The 10,981-nt window shown below is 46.6% G+C and overlaps 1 protein-coding gene across 3 annotated transcripts in view; it reads right to left on the bottom strand.

Annotated features, from left to right (window-relative positions):
• LOC146175642 (ninein-like protein) overlaps nt 1-8,602 on the bottom strand; it is a 547,135-nt gene extending 538,533 nt beyond the window's left edge. For all 3 annotated transcript variants that reach the window (XM_084582042.1, XM_084582041.1, XM_084582040.1), the window contains exon 1: nt 8,110-8,602. The gene's annotated coding sequence lies outside the window, so the exon portion shown is untranslated. The remainder of the gene's footprint in view (nt 1-8,109) is intronic.
• Between the last annotated feature and the right edge of the window lie 2,379 nt (nt 8,603-10,981).

A 10,981-nucleotide genomic window follows, 5' to 3' on the forward strand; every position in this document is an offset into this window, starting at 1 on the left:
CCATCGAAAAGCGGCCGACGAGGCCGGGATTCGATCCCGCGTCCTTGGGAACAGTAGTCGAGCGCCGTAACCACTGCGCCACCCCGGCGGGGTACACTCCAAAGACGAACTACCAAGGAAGACACTAATGATAATGGCAGGATGGGGGTTAGGAGTGTAACGATCCGCAGCACAGCAGCACATGGAAGGGAGTGTTGTCGGGTTAGTTGGTTCCGCGTAGTATATAAGAAGTTAGAGCAAATACCTGGTCAAAAAGCATAGAAGAGACACATCAACCGTCGTGTGCATATGTCTCTTCTATGTCATTTCGAAAGCATTTGCGCTAACTTCTATATTAAGCACGCGAAAATTGTACCAAAACTGGAATGTACCATTAGGGAAAGTGCAAATCAGAAGTGTAGAACAATAAAAAAGAATGTTCTGGTGTTTTCCTTTTCAAATGATGGGCAGGAAGCGTGGGTTTCCACGAGCAATTTCCGTATTCTTTTTTTCGTCCGTAAAGTATCAGTGTCGGTTTCAGCGGCTGAACGATAGTTCCGTTATCAAAAGGAGGTATGCAAGATCCTGTCAGGCGCACAAAAACTGCTAGCAATCGTTGTTCTGCCGTTTCATATCGCTCCAAATTTTAGTCTATATACAAGTTTTAACTTGCTGTGGTTTGGTTTGTGGGGGTTTATAACGTCCCAAAGCGACTCAAGCTATGAGAGACGCCGTAGTGGAGGACTCCGGAAAATTTCGAAAATTTCGACTACCTGGGGTTCAAGCTATGAGAGACGCCGTAGTGGAGGACTCCAGAAAATTTCGAAAATTTCGACTACCTGGGGTTCTTTAACATGCACTGACATCGCACAGCACACGGGCCCCTTGCTTTTCGCCTCCATCGAAAAGCGGCCGCCGAGGCCGGGATTCGATCCCGCATCCTTGGGAACAGTAGTCGAGCGCCGTAACCACTGCGCCACCCCGGCGGGGCTTTAACTTGCTGTGCTAATGAAAGTTGGGTGAGAGCTAGTGAATAAATGAACTATCATATCGCAATTCTTCTACGCTTCCCGCAATCTCATATACCACTTGTGACTTCACAACCACGGTTCAGCTGCCGACGTCATAAGAAAAAACATTCAAGAATTTCATTAGTTAGTGGGAGTATAGCGGATTTTACATAGTGATCCATGTCTCCTAATGCACCGCGTATCGTTTCAAAGCAAAAACACGCTGTGAAAGACTTGGTGTCGCACACTCGGACGCATGACAATCATTTCCATACAAATAGTTTTCTTATTTCTCTGCGCAAAGAGTTACCTATTGCGCGGACAAATTAAATACGGATGGAAGGTTACAAATTAGAACGAAAGAAGAAAAAGACTTCGGTATACACAGAGTTCCCCGACAGGATGACTCCCACGTGCTATCGATGGTCAGCAGACGGACGGTGAGTACGAATCGCTGTCATGTCGTTCCACCGCCACCAGCCAATCACGAGTCCTCACTTGTGCCGCGTCATTCGTATTTGGTTTCCACAACACCAGCAGCACGAAAGTGTACAAAGTAAGAAACATAAAAAAAAAAAAATCAGAGTCATATGAATCCGAAATAACAAAAAACTAATCGCAGTCTAAATCATTTGTGTGCATCAGCCTTCAGTTAACAAATCCGATCCGAAACTGGCCTTTCGCAGAGAGGCTCATGAAACGGCCGCTGTCCAAAACAACGTGCAACACGTGGGTCAGCAACGTCGGCATTGCATCAAGCCCCACGCTGCCACAGACGCTGGTTATGGTCGAGGTACGCGATACAGGATAATTTGAAAGAAAAAAAAAAAAGAAAAGCGGTGCGCACGCTGGGGTGAGCTGACTCGAGTCGATTCCGAGTACGCGGCGGCTGCAAAAGGAACAGGAATCGCTGGCACCGGCGATGGTGGTGGGGCATTTTGCCAGACTGAGCCCGTCTACAAGAAATCCAGAGCAGATCGCCAACTCTGGTATCTTATTTAACCGGAGTTTAGCTTCTTCGAATTTGCACAATTTACGCAGGACGGCGAATTTCATGGCATCGATCACGTGTACAGTACGGTCCGTTGTTAAATGGAACATGAGATCGCGCCGCCTAAACACTTTGCAAAGCGCTGCCGCCGACCTCTGGCAAGAACGGACGGCATCAAGAGCATTTTCGGGAAGAGAAGTCGGACGTGCTTAGTGCGCATGCACCTTGTACGATCGCTTATCCCTGACTCTCTCGGGAGTGTTTTGTAAAGCGCGGCAGCCACGCGACCTCATGTTCATTACCTCATGTTCATTAAACAGTGGACCGTACTGTACATACGACACATTTTCGGCCACACCTGGTCTAGTAACTTCAACCCAACGGCTATAAAGCTATAATAAAGCCACAGTTTACGTGTCGAAGATTCCCTCCTGATGTAACGGGCGCAAGTAAAATGGAAGTAAAAGAGAACAGGAGGATGAGGGAGGCTGAGGGGGGTGCAACAAAATCCCCATTAAAGCCCCTCCCCATGGGCTTGGATCGCCACCTGTCAATAATGGCGGCCGGTATGACTTCTTCATTTTTGTATGTGTTAAGGATCACTGTGGAGCAAAAACATGTAGTACCCTCTGCGTGCGTTGAATGACGGAGACGGCGGAAGCGAAAAAAAAGATCCGCTATTATTGACGGCAACCAATCAGGTCCGTTCTGTTTAAGGGAGCAAAACAAGCCTCCCGGCTAACGAAGGAACAGAGTGCTCTGCCAGGAATAAAAATGGCACGAAAGGCGACCTCTCATAAGTCACTGCCACCGGCACTTGCAAAGAAAAAATAACAAGTCATCCAATGCCGTTGACAGCGCATTTCTATTTTTTTTTCTTTTTTTCTTTTTTTTTTTTTGCTATTTTACCGAGTCGGAACCTGCCGCGCATCGAGGTACGCACAGTAAGGTGAAAGCTAACTAAACGTCTCCTAAAAAGGCGAGCCAGGAAGGAAGCTAGATAGTAATTATAACGGCCCAGTGACGGCCAGCAAGTAGCCGGAACAGGATGTTGATGCAATAGGGATGAAATAAGGAAGGGGCGGATGCGCAATAAGGCGGTGCCGTAAATGAAACTACGTTAAAGCAAAGCATGAGCAAAGAGGAAAGGATATATTACACTTGAGAAGTGGGTAAAGTGGATAAGGTTTATTCCTAATCGCCTTTGTATTGCTTGAGCTCAGGCGCAGTTAGACTATGAACTTTCGTTTTACTTAATACAATTGCCTTGCCGTTAGCCATTTGCAGCTTCTGTGTCGTTTTAGCTTCGCACACCACAAATACTCTGCCGTTTCCTCGAGCGTTATGCGAGCAGTAATTTCTAAATTAATGAAAAATAAATTACTTTCCAAATGCAGCACAAAACTTACTCCATAAAAATAATTCCGCACTTGGACCACTTCGGCACGTCATCCATTATTTCCGTGCTCTTAACTATTAAGGCGTCCTCCGGAGAAAAACAGTGAGGAATAAAATAAAGCCATAGCAAAGAAAGCAAAAAAAAAAAAAAAAAAAAAACTTGCCGACGGAAACGGCATTGTAGGTGGGAAGTTTGTTGCTTCCGCTTCGCCACTGATCCACATGTAAAGCCGTTGCTCGAGTAGGACCAACTCTCCCTAACTCTAAGAAAAAAAGTTAGCGCAAAAAAAGACGAACACAACCGAGGTAGAGGAAGCGCGTCGTTCCGTCTACCTCTCGCGTTCGTCTTGTCTGGCGGTAATTTTTTTTAAACAATATGCAACAACTATAGTCCAGCAACCAGTTTTACGCGAGCACCTCTTTCGTCCTAACTCCTCCTTCATACAGTAATCTGCGAACCGGCCAAAGCCGAAAAACACGACGTCGGAAAACAGTGAATAGCTAAAATTTAATCGGAGATAGTGTCCCTGTGCCACCCATGGCGCTGCTTTAGTAGCCAGACCGCATTCCGATTGCAATGCCGGCTTCCATTTCTTCTCACACGAATTGCTATTCTTGTTCTCCGCCTGCCGAGATATAAGGATATCCCCTTTCTCACCTTAAAAAAAAAAAAAATATTTGCGATAAGGCTTTATAGGCATGCACTGGGCTTACATCAACTTCTTTCCGGAAAACACACACCGACCCAGAACCGGCTCGATGGCGACTTCTTTGCATAAGGCTGCACACGTGTATTGTGAAAGCTTCGATAGACACAGACGGACCTATTATTCGCGTTTTTTCTCTATTCTTTTTTTTTTTTTTTTCTGGGAGCGCACAAAGCAAGTGTCGCCCTTCCTCCAGTTTGCCATTCGCACCGAGTTATCCATCACGGAGTACATCTGCGCAAAAACAACGATTTAGCCTAGATGAATTGATTACTACAAGGAGACTTCAAAACCGCTATATCCCATATTTGTACCTCTGCAGCTGCCGTCCACAAAAATGAATCAGGTTCCCACATAAAAAGGAATAGAATCCTCAGCACAAATGTAATAAACAAAAGCGTAGCTTTCTAGGCTTGTTGGTGGATGAACATAGCGATATTGTAGCGCAAAACAGGCAAGACACACGAGAAGACCGAACAACACGAGCGCTAACTTCCAACAAACTTTTTTTCCCACATGCAGCACATTTATACGCCAAAGGCAAGATATCACATGTGCTAACAGTATCATTGCCGGAGAAAAGACAGTTTCTTATCCCATAAACAAATCGACGGAGGGCTAACACGTCTCTCCGGAAGCATTTATCCTCTCCCCTTCAAATATGACCACACGTGCAATGATTGAAGCGGAGGGGATAAATGGTTCCGGAGAGACATGTGTTAGCCTACCGTCGATTTGTTTATGTGATAAGAAACTGTCTTTCCTCCGGCGATGATACTGTTAGCACATGTGATATCTTGCCTTTGGCGTATAAATGTGCTGCATGTGGGAAAAAAAAAATTTGTTGGAAGTTATCGCTCGTGTTGTTCGGTCTTCTCGTGTGTCTTGCCTGTTTTGCGCTACAATATCGCTATGTAATAAACAGTTCAATTTTTTAATGCTAGTAAAATGTGTTTAAGTCGCATCTGGCGAACGCCACAAATTAACTTAGTTCTCACACCATTATCAAAATGCCTCGTAAAAGTACTGTCCGGTGGAATTGAAACACGAACATTCAAACGTTCTATTACTGCACTCCGTTTTCAACCTGTTTGGGGCATTGTGAAAAGAGTGGCACGCTCCCATGAATGTGCTCCCACGCTGATATCGGCGCGATGGCGGAGGCAAAGGAACACTACCATGTAGTGAGTGCCACTGCTAAAATGAGTTGGAGCTCACTTTACCACTGCTGCAAACAGCTTGCGAAACACATCGCTACATGCGCGACATGTAGCGATGAATAAATATTTCGCTCACAGGATAATCTGCGCGAAAACGCTGATCACGTTTAACGACTGAATATGCGCAGTCGACGGTTTGAAGGCATGCATACCTTTAATCAAGTTAGCACGTGCCAAATGCAATTTGCTTCCCCCAGGGAGGAAGGCCCACGTCAGGCGTCGTGCCTTTTGGCCTGAAGTGTAAATAGAAATGCACTTCAAAATAAACAAAGAATAACGTTCGCTGGTAATTGGCCATGTATAAAAAAGAAAAGAAAAAACGAATTACATCTCGGGAAAACTGCGGCTTTCTTGTTCACAACCTAAGTTGCTAACGTGGACGAATGTGGCAAGCCGAAATATTGTACTCTGTACTGTACAGGTGGCGTTCGCGCTCATGATTCAGGCTCAAAGGTGCTACTGAGGGCAACAATAAGCCTTTCTTTCCGGGACCAAATATCTAGAATGTTAAAGAAGCTATGTACAGTACGGTCCACAAAGGGAACATGAGACCGCGTGGCTGCAGCGCTTGGCAAAGCTCTTCTGCGAGAGCCGGTGACAAAAAATAGCACAAGGTGGATGCGCAGCAATCACCTCTGGTTGCTCTTCTCTAGCATGCACATGGATTCTCGCCAGTTGTCGGTTTCAACGGTTCATGAGGTGTGGTGGTGAACTCTTTTATTGCGCCCAAAAACAGGGGACCAGTCAAAGGACCGGTTGCGCTGGCTTAGAGGAGGTCGGCGGGGATCCCTTGGGATGTCGCGGCCTCCACCGCGCGCTGGATAAGCCAGCGGTGGTGTGCTGGCTTGGAAGTACTCAGGAGAGACTCCCACGCCTCTGGGGTGTTTGAGTCGTCTGTGTTGTAGTGTGCACAAGTCCACGCCATGTGTATGAGAGTGGCCGGAGTTTAGCAGTGTTTACACAAGGGGGCTATCCGTTCCGGAAAGATCCTGCTGTATAAGAAGGGGGGGGGGGGGGGGGGTCATGCGATCGCACGCTCCATTTACCAGCGTGGACCGCACTGTATAAGTAGGCATGTCAAAAGTTCTATGAACCCTTCTGCCAGATCTAAGCGACAAGCGCCTTCAGTGCATGTCAATTTCCACAATGAGTTGAGAAAACGTAATGGCACGATCAAATTCGGAGCTATTTTAGCATGAAATGTGTTATCAACAGACAGTATTAGGTATTGTCATGTGAATGGACAGTATGGTCAAAATAAAAGCAGACAGGAAGTAATAAACCAGCCTAGAAATTAATGTGCTGACTTCCGTTGCACAGTACAGATAGTAACGACACTACTTGGAGTAGCCTGGAAAAGTAACCGCAGCGCGTACGACGCTAAAGTGCGACTAGTCGCGAACGCGGCAAGAGAATGTGCAAGCGTATTTAGGGCGCACACGCTGCTGAAAGCAAGGGACGCAAGAGGGAACGCCGACAAGCGAAGTGAAGTGTTACAGAAAAGCCGAAGGCAAGACATGGGAGAAAGGGCGGCAGCCGCAATTAGCGACGCACGCATATAACGACGAAAACAAAAACAAGAAATCTCGAGCATCGGCAAGAGAACACCGGCAAGTGGGCGCCATGCCAGGAAGCAGACGACACGACGCGCAACCGGTTGAAGCGCCTCAACCACCCTTCCGTACGAGCCCTCGTGGCGAAGACATGAACTCAAGCAGCAAGAAACAAGCACGGGAAGCGGCAAAACGCGAGCCAGAAGGAAGACATAAGTGCATGTAATGAATGGGTGGCGGGAAGGTGCTCTTTTTTATCAGTCCCGAAATAAGCACGGCTTGTTTTTGGGCTGGCGAGGCTTTGTGCGCATCGAAAGCAGCGTTCTCTATTTGTCAAAATGTGTTTTTTTTTTCCTCTTTCTCTCTTTTGCCGTTCCATCAATGCTCAGACGCCGTCCGAAAGTCCAGAGTCACTAAAAAAGCCAAAAAAAAAAAAAAAAAAAAAAGCATGCGAGCGTGCGTGCGGGACCGCTTAGAGCGCCTCCTCCTCGGACGAAGTAACCATGCGAAGAGAACCCGTCAAGGTTAGTCGAAAAGTAGGCGCGCACAAAATAGGCCAGGTTCCGGTCCAGCCTGACTACGGTAGCCTGACATTAGAACCAGTGAAGCGTAACTCGCCTCCAGTAAGTAGTCGAAGTTCACGTACAGTGCCTGAAACGCACAGCTCGAGTAGCTTGGGTAACAAACTTTCATTGGTCAGGAGAAATATGAAAAATAAGAGCTGCAAATCCCACGTGGCTGTCGCAGCCACTTTACCATGGTCACTCACGGGCATATCTGACCAACACAGGCCTGGAAACCGTTGCATCACGCTCGTTTGGATCTCTGTGCGCAGCGACTGGCAAGTAAGGCAAGTTGTCAAATGCAGAAATTCTCTATCAACATACATGGCAAGCAGTTGAGACATGAACACAATTGCCAGGTTGCCACTAACGATATCCTAACGACGCCAGCAATTTTGAAAACTGCGATCATGTACAGAAACGCTAATGCACCGCCTCCAGATGAACCTCTAATTTTTGCACATCAGCAATAAGAAGCGCATTCACACCGTAGGCGTGTCACTCGATCCAGCCGCGATACCCTGCCCATCGCTTGGCAAGTGCATGGGTCAGCGCCGTGCGTTATGCAACGCCACGTCCGTAGTTTACCCTCTGTTGGGAACGAAATGTCAATGCTCGGTGACAGTTGGTTTCGAGACTCCTCCAGCACCGCCGCGCGCGCTCGAGATTTAACGCACCTCACACTCACCTTTCAGGCTGTCATCGACGAGTTCACCGTGCGTTACAGAACCAGCACAATCCCCTTGCCGACGCGAAAACTCGGGAACAAGGTATCCACAACCAAACACACACACGCACTCACTCACACACTTCGCACACTTCTGTTGGCTTTCAAGAGCGAACGCAAGGCTTAGCTTGAGGGACCGGATCTGTCGGTCAGCGGAGAGCCGATTGCCTTCGTTGCTCTAGCACCACGAAACGAGCGTGATCCGAGGCTGCTGAGCTGCTGCCAGACGGGCCATTGCTGCTGAAACGTACTGCTTGAGGCACTCCACAAAAGTTAACGCAGTGGTAATCCGTGGCTGCAGACGAAAGTAGTGGCGATGCGGCGTTGCCGGTTTGAATGAACTCGGGGAGAAACAAAATCCTCTACGCGCCAAAAGAACCCGTCGGCCGAACGATGCACGAGCTGCTGTTGTAGAGCTCGCAACCAGCTGTTCAGCGGACACCTGTGCGTACACGCGGTTGCCAGACGTCAAAACAAGAAAACGCGCTCAACGTCCCGCCCACTTGCGATGTTCGCGGCCTCTAGTTGCACTAGTGACAACCTTGCAACGCTAATAGTTCCAAGCAGTTTGAAAACAAATAATACTTAATTACTTTAATACTTTACAGTATGTATACTTTTTATTAAAATTTACTTTTTGAGCGGTAATATTGCCGGTGTAAATTACTTGTAACTTATTTCACTACGGGTAGATGGCTCTACAACCTAAAAAAAATGCGTTTTTGCAGTTCACGTTGTAAATCCGACGCCGCCCAAGTTTAAATGTTGTTTACATCGATTTTCGTCCAGGCGCCATAGTTTTATGTGTTTATGTGTTGCTTTAGGTCTTGCTTATATTGACGATATTAACGCTATGGACTTTGCGGTGCATAAGCGACTAAGGACTGCCAAGTTCCAAGCGCCAAAGGCAAGCTTTAGCGCTTGGTTATATTAACTTTATGCTTTAGTGTCTTTTAGTCAACTCGCTTTTAACAAATAAAAATTCGCAGTAAGAAGTATTGTCGATTTTATATATAGTATACATTTTTCGTCGTTCATTTCGCAGCTTTCATTTGTAAGTAGACCGTTTCAACGAGATTTATGCACTCAATACACTTGTTACAACTACTTGAATGCTTACAACTCCTGAGGAAAGGCGAAAACTCAGTACATACAATAACACACACCTTCTGATGAGGCTCCGATAGTAGGGAATTTAAGCCGACATCGAATTAAACTGTACATCCTTTTTATAATGTAAAATCTCCAATCAAGTGAGCCCAGCAGGTTTTGTGGCGCCATCTCACAGGTTTTTTACAAAAACATCAACAATTTTAGTATTTTGCTTGGTCGCCAGATGGCGCAACCAAACATTTAGTAGGAAAGGGCCTTTGGGCAGAAATAACCAACCGAAGGTTAGCTAATTGGTGCCCGAAATCGAGGCAAGAATATGTACAAATTGTTCATGGTTAGGAGGCGTGTGACGTCCCCGCTCATTACAAAGGGTTCAGTCTTATTCATCCATCCATCCATCGACTTCAACACTGCTTGTGGTTGTGTGAGGTTCTGGTCGCACTCGATGTAGAAGGTGTGCAGTGCAGTGTGCAGTGATACTGTGTAGTGATACTGCAGTAAGAGTCAGTTCGCCTTGTGTAAGGCACAAGTTTGTTCGGCATTTGGCTTTATGCTTGTGAAGATGACCCGGTGATTGGTGACTGCCATCACAATTTTGGCTATACAGCATTTAGATTTGTAGTCTCACATCTATACGCAAAGCCAATGGCACCGTAGTTTAAACATTAGGATCGGAAGACTCAGTTTCCCACAGGCTGTACTGCTGCCGTGACGAGCACTACCGCTCTGCTTCCATGGTGCGCGTATGAGGAGCGGACGCATTGTGCGACTTGACATATGCGCAATGCAAGGAATAACGATCGAAGTGATGAACCCAAGCGCGGTGGACTCGGTGCAGTGGATTCGGCGGAGCGACGATGCTCGGCTCCGGAGCAACTAATTGCTATGGTAACGGCGCATGCGCAGTTGTGACCTCTGCCCGGTTCCGCGAATTGCTTTTGTACTAGCCTAGTGTAGCTTTCGCTACAAAGCTTTCTTTATAAGGCGCGGTAACAGCAACTCAACGTGACAACGCTTGACAGCAATATCCTAAGGGGTAAGGAAATGCCATGCAGCGTGCATAATGGAACACGGAGCTTTGGCGAAAGATAAGGCTTAAAGCGAATTTTAAGTCCTTCGTTTCAGTGGTGATATCGTATACTGCTTAGAAATGGGACACGCAAACAATAAGATTTAAAAGATGCAGGCATAGACCGCAGAATAATATAACTCAAATTGGCTTTCTCAAACTGTCGAAGGTTAGAAGAAAATTGCCTGTTCGCAGAGATGGACATTTGACCTCAAGAACCTCGACCTTAACTCAAACCGAAAGTACTTTTGCCGACCTCGCTCAACCACAGCAATTGAGGTTGAGGTACCCTTAGGCAACCTCAACTCAATTTTCCAGTGGCCACTGACGACATCACTTGACCTTACCTCAAGCTCAAAATGCGGGGTTGAGTTTGGGCCCGACCTCAACTCAAATTTCCAGTGGCCACTGACGACATCACTTGACCTTACCTCAAGCTCAAAATGTGGGGTTGAGTTTGGGCCCTCAACTTTAAAAAAAAAAAGAAAAAACAGTAACGAGTTACTAAATTGAACCGTAACAAAAATTAAAATGCATTAGCTAAATGCCTTTGTCATGTGACAGTTGTAGTTGACTGCGAATTTTATACTTCATGAAAGTGGTGTAGCTAACACAAACAAAAAGGAAGCACCGACATCATAAGCTGGCAAA

This window comes from Amblyomma maculatum, chromosome 10 (genome assembly GCF_055883805.1).
Source record: "Amblyomma maculatum isolate TAMU_Amacu chromosome 10, ASM5588380v1, whole genome shotgun sequence".
In the NCBI taxonomy this organism is placed as follows: Eukaryota; Metazoa; Arthropoda; class Arachnida; order Ixodida; family Ixodidae; genus Amblyomma; species Amblyomma maculatum.